The following is a 10,018-nucleotide window of genomic DNA, read 5'->3' on the forward strand; positions in this document are numbered from 1 at the left end:
GCCTAGCACCTCCTCTTTGGTAAGCCCTTTGTGTGAGACTGGGTAGCGTTTCCGCTGACCCCTGTAATGATCGAGCATGTCTGAGTACGTGGGGCTAACAGGGTCAAAGGTGCCCGTGGTGCAAAGGGTTGAGTCTGCTCGGTTGACGTACCCTTGAGCTGACTCGTCTGCTGCCACGTTGCCCCCCAACCCCTCATGTCTCGGAACCCACACTATATTTAGTGTTTATGCGTCTTGTCGTTGTGTGTAGAATATGATTGGCGATGCTGTCGATTCTGGCTCTTGTGTGGTTTCTGGATTCTTCTTTGGAGTCCGTCAGTATAGGGAGGTTTTGTCCTGTTGCGTTGCCGTGCGATATTGCCAAGGCAATGGCCGCTTCTTCAGATGCCTCTATGTTTGAGTTGTTTATTGTTGCGCTAGTTATTTCATTTATTGTATGGTATATCGTTGCGCTCGACGTACCTGAAAGCGCGACTCATGCGTTCACTGCCCCAGGGAGCCAGTTATGCGCCTTTACATTGCTTTCGAAGAAAATTTGATTGGTTTTGAAAATTGGTTTTGCGGAAAGGGAATAGCGCAGTAAGTGTCTCGCATATATCGGTGGACATCCGAGCCGCGCCGTAAGGAAGGGATAAACGTGGTTTGGCTGAAGGTCGTTCAAGGTCATTCTCTCGCCTACTCCTTGACTGCTTTACTTAGCGTAGTGAAGATTTCGGTTTAAAAAATTCGGTGCAGTTTAGCTAATCCTGAACCTGGCTAGACAGCAAAAGCTGTGGTGTATCGGGCAAGTAGGTGCGGCTTCGTGTTTTTAACGTTGAGTGCGTTCCGCACACTGGATAGTTACCCCCCGCGGTGGCGCAGTGGTTAAGCCACTAGTCTACTGAGCCGGAGTACGCGGGTTCGAACCCGACCGCGGCGGCCGCCGGGTTTCGATGGAGGCGAACCGCAATCGAGGGCACTTGGGTTTGCTTACGTGGAGGAATGCGAAATCATGTGCTTTGAGGAAAGGAAAGACCGCAGTAGCTATCAGATGTCGACATCTCGATGGACACCTCAACACCGCGAAAGCACCACCTCTGGCTCTGGGAAGGTCAAATTTAGCGACATGCGAAGAGCGGCTTTACCTAGCATAGTGAAGCTTTCGGGTAGAAAGGAAACATAACGAGAGGAGACTCGGCTGAAACTGGCCTCAGGAAGCACATCACGGCCACGCAAGCCGCTTGGTATTTTCTCCGAAAACCAGAAGAGGAAAGCGTGAAATAAATGTTCTTATTCAAGCGTACAAACTTCTTGGAGCTACAGATGATCGATGTGCTCAAAACATTAGACAATCCACGCACACGAGAGAAACATAAGGAGCGCTGTACGTGGATTGTCTAATGCTTTGCGCACATTGATCATCTGTGGTATTATCATGCACTGCTAGGCCCAACAGAAGTGTTATTAAAGTTCTTGGTGCTAACAACGCCATAGTTTTAACTTATATATGAATATGTAAGGTATTCGGAAACGTTTCCGGCGCTTTTCTTTTTCATCGACGAGCCTTTCGAAGCCATAGAATGCCATAGCTATGGCCAGGCCGGATAGCCAGTCGTCTGCACTGTTGCACCAAAACACTTTTCGCGCGTTGAACAACACGTGAGCCACGTTTTTAAAGCAGTGCTGTTTGAAGAAAAAACACACAAAAAGTTAGCACAGGCTATTGTTGTTTTCAAATCGCAGTCAGCTGTTCACATACGGCGTATGGCTCACAGAGCCGTGTGGGCAGTTTATTACGCTAGACGAAGCGTTCATTTTTACTATGCTGACCTTTCAGCAGGGCTGGTTTCATAAAGCCGCGAAAGAGAGACGAGCGCGGAGCAACAAAGATTGCAAGGAAGGATCAGCTCCTGAGGTTCGGCGCCATGGCACCCGCAGCACAATGCGCAGCTGCCGGCAGGAGGAATGTTGGGAAAAAGCTCCTCGAGGAGCAGACAGCCCGAGACAGCCGCCGCATCGGCACTCCCATCAATTGTGGATGCAATCACCGTGGAGCATGGTTTACAGGAGTATGTTGGCTTTGGCCCACCGTTTACTGGAATGTGGAAAGAGAGGGTGTAGGCGCAAAGCTGGCAGAGCGCGCTTCTCGCGTAGAAAAAGAATTTCGTTTTTCTGTGCCTTTTTCTTCGGTCACAGCATTAAGGGTAATCGCGTTTTCGAAATTTTGAAAAATAATATGTCTTTTATTAACAACTGGCTAGCGATCTCTATTTCAACTGAATTCCTAGCTATGATAGCTAAAAGTTACATTACCAGGAATTAGTTGTAGCCGCCTACAGCTGACATTATTCACCTGTGTTAAGATGTACTCCAACACAAGTAATATTGTGCTGCTGAAACCATCGCGATGTCTCTAAAGCCTATATTTTAAAATTTTTATTGGTCTTCAGTGAAACAGGCAATTTTTAGTTCGTCTATAAATCGGCATATGTGTGTGACAAAATGGTTGGTGAAGTAAATAAATAAAATAGATCAGGGGACAAGTACCTAATAGGCAATATGAGTTTAAAAAAAAGATGAAACAAGATGGATTGTAAAATAAAAATAGAGAGGCTTTAACAAAAGAAAAGGAACAGAAGAATGCGTTGAACTTCAGAATACCCTATTGTATCTGGCTCATAGTTTTGCATTCAGTAGCGAAGGTTACGTTACCGAGTGCTGGCTGCCCAGATTGGGGGAGTTCGGCTTGGTCAGTGATCTGGTTCATCTTCTTTACGAGTTTTTCAAGGGCTTGGTACGTACCCTGGTGTTGGAATATTTCAAACACTAGGTGTTTGTATTTTGTGGTCTTTGGACATTTCCATGTCAGGAGTAGTCTTTCCTTTCTTCAATAACTCTATAATTTAGTCACAGATGTTTTGTGCAGGTTTTCCGCATTTGCAAAAGTTGCGGTAAGTTTTGTTGGATCTTAAGAGGTAGTACGGAAATATACGGCATACAGTGATTGTCTCGCTTGTGTATTGTTTTGTAGGGTAGTGCGGCGGTATGAGGGCAATATTTCTTATCCACTGATATGTGGTTGTTCCCTCTCCATGTGTAGGTAAATAGTCGACCAATTTTTGTGCATCTTCTTATGTAATTGTTATTCAATGAACTGTTTCGTTGCTGGTGTATATGTTGAGTGGCGTGCCTTAATTTGTGGTTTCTTAACCGGCCATCGTGCCACCGTTGCACGTCCTGTTCGTCATCGGCCTGTTGGAAAGCAGTGGACTACACAACCACCAGTTTAAAAATTTAGCTATACCTCTTGTCAAAATTTTGTTTTCACCGTAAATGGTCGGCAAGGGATGGCGCCCCCCCCCCCCTTTATGCAAGCTTTTGTCAAACTTTAAATCGCCCGTATAGGACTTCTATCATACATTTATTACTGAGTAATGTAGACATATATACCATGAGAAAAGAAAACTTGCGTCAAGCTCCTCTAAGTGGGGTGATGACGATAGCGGGCGGCAGTGTTTTAGGGTTAGAGTGGGTTTAACATGGATCCTTCCTCCATGGCGTCGGCGAGAGCAGGAAATTGGGAGCGAGAAAGAGCAGTAAAATAATAAAACGAGGATGGGTGTGAGGATATTAGGGGAAGGCGAGCGAGGAAAATGCAAGACTCAGGGTACTTTTCCTCCTTTGGCCGCAGCCACCCCGGACACTAAACTTAAACGGGTTGAGCGGAGTGTGTATCCATTCTGTTTATTCGTGGCTCATGGTATGACGAGAAAAAAAAAGCGGCGGTCTCGTGGAGGTGCCGGGGATCGAAACCGCGGCCTTTCACATGCAAAGCGAACGCTCTACCACTGAGCTACACCCCCGCCCTGCTTCCATCGGCGATTAAGTGTACAACTTCGCAGGTACCGCAGTAGGCCGTTCGTTTGCAAGCATTACGTCTACTGTGCAACACCAGATCGGAAGCTGGAAAGTCGGACAGGAGCCCCGGCCCGCCTCTCTCTCTCTCTCTCTATCTCTCTACCTGCCTCGCACGAGCACACATACGAGATTATAATGCCCACGAAACTTAGACAATAAAGTAGCAGCTGTTAGCCCAATGTGGACTGACGCTGTCAAGTTAAAGCCCTTCGAGGGTTAAACACACAAGCACACACGCAGTTTATGATAGATATGCACGCACTTGAAGAAACAAAACGATTATTAATTAGTTACAGCTGAAGTGTACACGAAAAGTAAAGACTACCGTAGAAAATCAACGGGGAACGCTTTGACGATAGCAAAAACGTGAACAGAAACAAAAGTACGCGTGTGCCCTCAGTATACGCTACTGACAGCCCGACTCGGGCTGACGCTGTCAACCGAATCATCTCTATTAAAGGGGTTGTGAAAAGAAAATGAAGCCGCCCGGTTGTAATTTTCTTTGATTCAATAAATATTAGACATGCCCATTCCGAAATATTTCAGCGCAATATTGAGTCTGAATTTAATAAAGCCCGTTGGAAATCGTTGCCTTTTTGCGGTCGTAAAACGACCATGCAACGCCGTCGGGTGACATAAACACTACCCAACTACGTCATCTTAACACGCTTAGAAACTTAGATATATCTTTCAGTTTCGTAATAGATCCATATGAAAGTTAGAAAGCAAAAAAAGTGTGGCATATATTTGCACACGGAATTTCACTCGGCAAAGAACAGCACGTTATCCTAGATCGATCATTGACCTGGGATCAGTTTCGGTTTTGGTTACGCTCTCCGGCCTCCCTGGGGTCTTTCGTTTACATGAACTCGATAGCGGGGGGTTCATCCAGGGCATAGAGTTGAGCAAGGCCGGCCAAACTTACGACTCTCCGTTTACATGCGCTCGATACGAGTGGGTCAACTCTCTGGCGCGCCCTGCGAGGTGCGACTACACGCGTTGTCAACCGGCGCCCGCTTCGGTCCTCACCTGCAAAAAAAATGTTTTCGAAAACCTAAGCGTGAATGATGATGTGTATTTTCGGAGGGGTCTGCTTGTCAATGCACCCTGTGGGCGGAGTGGAAGGGTCGAGTCCAGTCAAACACGACTCGCGGCGTTTGCACGAACCAAATAACCAGTTTGTGACCAGACAGCTCAATCCGACCCAGACCTTCGGCTGCTCGCTACAGTAGCTCGCTGCTCTTTGTGTCGTGGCAGCTCTAGGCTGTGGTTTTCAGCGTGTTATCAGCGTTTCAGTGCACGCCATGCCAACTGTGTGCCTCGGTTTCCTGGAATGTCATAATTGCAGGACTCACTGGAATGAAGTATAGTCTGTAATGAAGCTTCTTGTATTTGAAGCTCTTCCGATATATCGTATACTAACGCATGAATGCTTTTGTTCAAAATTCAGGTCTTTATACTCGGCAGGAGTTGTTGCCAATCGATGAAAATTACCATGTCAAAGGTTTTGGAAGTGCACAGACGTGTACACAGTTTGCACCGCCGTCGCAGTGACCGCCATGCTTGGGATCAGAAGCGCGGCGAAAACCTGGGCGCTTTTCTTATCCACTTATCGCCCCCTGCTTTGGCCTACACTGAGGAAGCGAAGATGTGCGCTCAAAGATGGCGCCCATGACGTCACATGCAAGCCATCTCTTGTCAACCGGAAATTGTCACGTTAAGTTCTGCGCTCAATGGCGGCGTTGCAAGCGAGAGCTTTAATGTGCCATGCTTCTTCAAATACGCCATAAAAAGTGGATTCGGCACTCTCACACTGATTAGAGGCATCATAGTATATCTGAATAATATTCCGGATTGTCAAGCAGATGGAAACACACTAAACTGTTTTGACTCATGTACTGAGATGGCATCTTTAAAACATAGTCGATGTGCTGAGGACGGATCTTTGGGAAAATAATGTAACGAGAAAGTAAGGAGAAAATGCACGACTCACTGGCCAGTACTCATTACTTGGAAGATGTGCCTTGCATCGGTAAACAGCAAAAATACGTGCATCATTTCCATCATTCAATGCTTCATGGATTCATAACTGGTGAACAAAGAAAACTAGGCAGCTTTTTCTAGGCACTCATGACTAGCTCTCTAAGCAGTACAAAGGGGCTACCGTGGTTCGAGGTGCTGTCTCGAATGCTACAGCAGTTGGCTTTGTTCCCCCGCAATGGGTGCGTCTAAGGGGCCAGTGTGGTACATGACGCTAAGGTGGTGACGTGCCAGGCACCATGGGTACGGGAAAGTTTCGTGTAGAAGTGCATTGGTTCTGAAAAGTCACTGACTTTGCTTTATGTGGTGAATTAATTGCTGTAATTGTATTATACGTAAACAATCAAGACTGCTCAAGGCTAATTCGCAGCACTCGAATAAATTTTATCACGTGATCTGCTGACTGAACTTTAATAAATATTAGAGACTTTTAGCAGAGCGGGCCAGCGGCCAGCGGAGTGGAGCGGAAGAGAGAGGGCGCCAATGCGCATGCGCAGAACGCTCAGGCGGCCAGCGGGTTTGCGGCGCTACCCGCTCACCCAGCCTTCCCAGCGGAAAGTGCCCAGCGAGTGAGTGTCATCGAGGACTAACATGGCGGCCTCCAGTGCGAACGTTGGCGCGTCGGCTTCATCGAGCACGGACGCGGCGCAAGCACGCCTGCAAGCAAAGAAGCAGCGCAAACGTTTTAGCACGCAAGAAGATATTTGCCTTCTGCGGGATGTGGCCGCGAAAAGGCCATTCGGGGACGAGCTCAAGTGGACGAGTTGCGGCGTGAGGCTTCGGCTTGACTTGACCATCACAGTGCCAAAGGAGGGAAGGGGGAGGGGAGCGCTGCGCGGTAACTGCCTCCTTGTTCAGGGGCCCACCGAAACTGAGCCGCGCAGGGAATGGAAGAAAAGAGAGACGGAGGAGAAGATGGAGAGAGCGGGGAAAGAGAGAGAGGAGCGGAAGGGGGTCTGCTTTGGAGAGAGGGGCAGGGAAGGAGGCAAGGGAGAAGGCAGTCGGGCACACATCGATCTGTACCTGCGATGCGGGAGCCCGTTTGGGCGCGCATCCACCATGCGAGTCTCCCCACGGCCGGTCTCGAGTAGGCGCGCGCGCTCTTTCATACGGCCTTCGCATTCGCCGCGGAAGCAATGCGAGTTTTTCTCCGAGAGTTACACCGCCCGCCGCCGCTAGAGGCGCGACGGCCCTACCGCTGGCTCCCCGCCTGCAGCTGCGGCGGCGAATGGCTTTTGCCTGGTTTCGCGCTGTAGCTCGTTGGTTCATAATGAGCGCAGCACCGAAATCAAAGAAAGCAAAATGCTGATGCTTAAACTGCGTATCTTCAACACAATCCACTTGTGCACAGGTTCTTTGTCACAAACTTTGCTCGATGAAAACATTTAAAATAAGGAATCACTCTCACATTTCTCAGAACTATGTAGAGCATTTGTGGTTTTAAATACAGAAGGAAATACTCTGATCACTTCCTCGCGTATGTCTCATGGTCTGTGATTAAATGACAAGTTAATGCTAAGAGGAAAAGAATGAAATCTTGGAGAACGAAAGTGTCGCACTCGTCCCATAAAAAATGTACTATATCGAGGAAAATATTCTCTACGACGCGTGAGCCGTAAATCCGAGAGCGCCGTAGCTGGTGGCCTGAGACGATACTTGTAAAGTTGAAAGTCAGACTCATGTACACCAACGTTGAACTGCCAAATAAACTGATTGCTGGGAGATGTATATAGTACTCGATTTCGCCGATATCGCTTTTCGCACGTCCTGAATGTACTTATTTTCACCCTCATATAGATCACAACTTCCTTGAATTAGAGGCCTGTATCGATAGCTCAAAAGAATGCTAATTACTAATTTACGCGCAACTGTCAAGAAGAACTGTAATGCATTGTTCCGTGCTCGAAGACAATCGCACGCGGCATTTCTGCTGTTATTGTAAAACGAGAGGCCACCAGATTTCTCTGGAATGACTGTAGCCGCGAACAAGTCTCTCTTCATGTTCAAAATTGTTGTAAGCGTCTTAGGCGTCTAATGTTTCAAGTGCCTTGTCACCTTTAAATTTTGTTTTGTCGCTGCGCCGCCTGTTTGAGGACACGAGTTCGCCCAATAAACAATTTTCGACTTGGACGCAAGCTTCCTTGTCGTCATTCTGGCCTGACTAACGCTAACAGAACGTAACAGAAGCAACCAGTACAAGCTGCGTATGCTGCCACAGATATGGACGCGTACTGAGTATTGCAATTTCAGAGTGTATGTATGTCCAGTGATTGACTTCAGCTACCATAAAGAGCGCCATTTTTTGTTGTCCACGTATATTCAACCTGCGGCGTGTCCTGAAGCTGCCTAAAAAAAAAATTGGTTTAAATATCTTTGCGAAAGTTCTCAGATTATGCAGTTGAATGCCCAGTGCCCTTTATTCTCTTAAATTCGGTGACTTTTATTAAGATGTAAGCATCGAAAATGTTAATTTTTATTTCCTTGCATTGTAATCTAAGCCAGCTGGTATAACGCGCATTGCTGTGAGTTTTAGTAGAGCTCAGTTAGGTTGCTTAAAACGTTTTTTTGGGGTGCTACTTTCTTTCCTGAGTGACGTGATGAAAGTTCGTGCCCTCAGGAGTTTTATCGAAAGCGATGACGAGGCTACAGAAATGCAGGAGAATATGCAAAACTTTTATAGTCGTCGCCTCTCAGATAAGTCTATTCGCTCGTAAAGGCCGATTTTATTGACAGAACGCAGTTCGGAACTAATTTTGCTTTGCTGGCAGTTAGTTTATGTTTGCAGTTACTGTCAACTACTGACTGAATTTTGTCGCCAAACTTCAAAATTCTGTCCAGGAGAAGATCTTGGACGGCGCGTGCGTGCAACGTGCTTTGCTCCTGCGGCCCAGGGTTGGGTTCCGTCTATACCCGTTCGTTTCGTGAATGACATGATGGTTTCCTGGGGAGCACCATGAATTCTTGCAAACGCCGCTGTTGTGCAAAATTAAAGCAGCTCCGCTTGATGTTTCAGGAGCTATATTTACGCTGTAGAATCATTTACTCTTTGAAGCTTGCCATCCAAGTATTACATGCCGCATATCATTCTACACGCTCATAAAGAACCTGCAGGAAGACGAACTATGTAAGCCGACAGCCTTGCTTTTTAGCCAAATATAAGGGTAGAGCGCGTTAAAGTCCGTGCTCGAAGCAGTACGTTCAACCAACACAGTCGGGATAAAGGAGAGAGCGCGCAATCGTTAATCCGTTGTTTCAGATTTCTCCCATGGCAAAGGGGCTGACTGCGCGGTCTTTGCGTAAAGAGGTAAAATATAAAGGCTTGACGGTTACCACTGACACAGGCCGAACTGGGAGCGAGCGCGTGTTATTCTCCTCCCGCGTGAACGGCCGTCGCAGCGGCTTAGCGGTGCGGCAGTGGCGGCCCCACCAAGGAGCGGCGGGAGGCGGAAACAGACCCCATTGCGAAGGATGTAAGAAGAGAAGCGCGCGCTGCCCTCGAGACCGGCTGTGGTCTCCCTCGGCCGGGTTATCCACCTTTTTCACGACGCGACTGCGCATGCGCCCATCTCCTGGCGGCGGTGTCGCGAAACATATTGGAAGGGTCGCGCGCCGCTCGAGAACGGCCGTGGAAGTGTAAACAAACCGGCTTCCTACGCGGGGTGCGTTGCTGCAGCCGTCGGGCGTTCAGTGCGACGCATTTGGCAATGCCTACGACATGTGTTGCATACGGCTGCATTGCCCAATATGTAAAGGGAAGCAAACTCGGATTTTTTTCGCTTTCTGAACGCTTCCCGGAACCGCCTTCAACGCGAAGCGTGGATAAAAGCCGTTCGCCGGCTCGACGATCGTGGCCTCCATTGGGCACCGTCAAGCACGTCAAGACTGTGCGGGAATCACTTTGTGACAGGTGCGGACGAGGTACTGTGGTTAAATGCGTGTGCAGTCCATCACGAAATGTTTTATTGATGGGCAGGAAGGCCTCGAATGTCACCGCGGCACCCAGACTTCATTCCGATGCTTTTTGCTTTCTCAAGCAAGAAGGCCAAATGGGCAAGTGCTGTGAGCTGCTTTCTACGCGCGG

At 48.0% G+C, this 10,018-nt stretch overlaps 1 non-coding gene across 1 annotated transcript; it reads right to left on the reverse strand.

Moving 5' to 3' along the window:
* Positions 1-3,770: 3,770 nt before the first annotated feature.
* TRNAA-UGC (transfer RNA alanine (anticodon UGC)) lies at positions 3,771-3,842 on the reverse strand. Its single transcript has one exon. It is a non-coding gene; the product is annotated as a tRNA-Ala (tRNA).
* Between the last annotated feature and the right edge of the window lie 6,176 nt (positions 3,843-10,018).

Source organism: Amblyomma americanum, chromosome 1, assembly GCF_052857255.1.
Source record: "Amblyomma americanum isolate KBUSLIRL-KWMA chromosome 1, ASM5285725v1, whole genome shotgun sequence".
Lineage (NCBI taxonomy): Eukaryota > Metazoa > Arthropoda > Arachnida > Ixodida > Ixodidae > Amblyomma > Amblyomma americanum.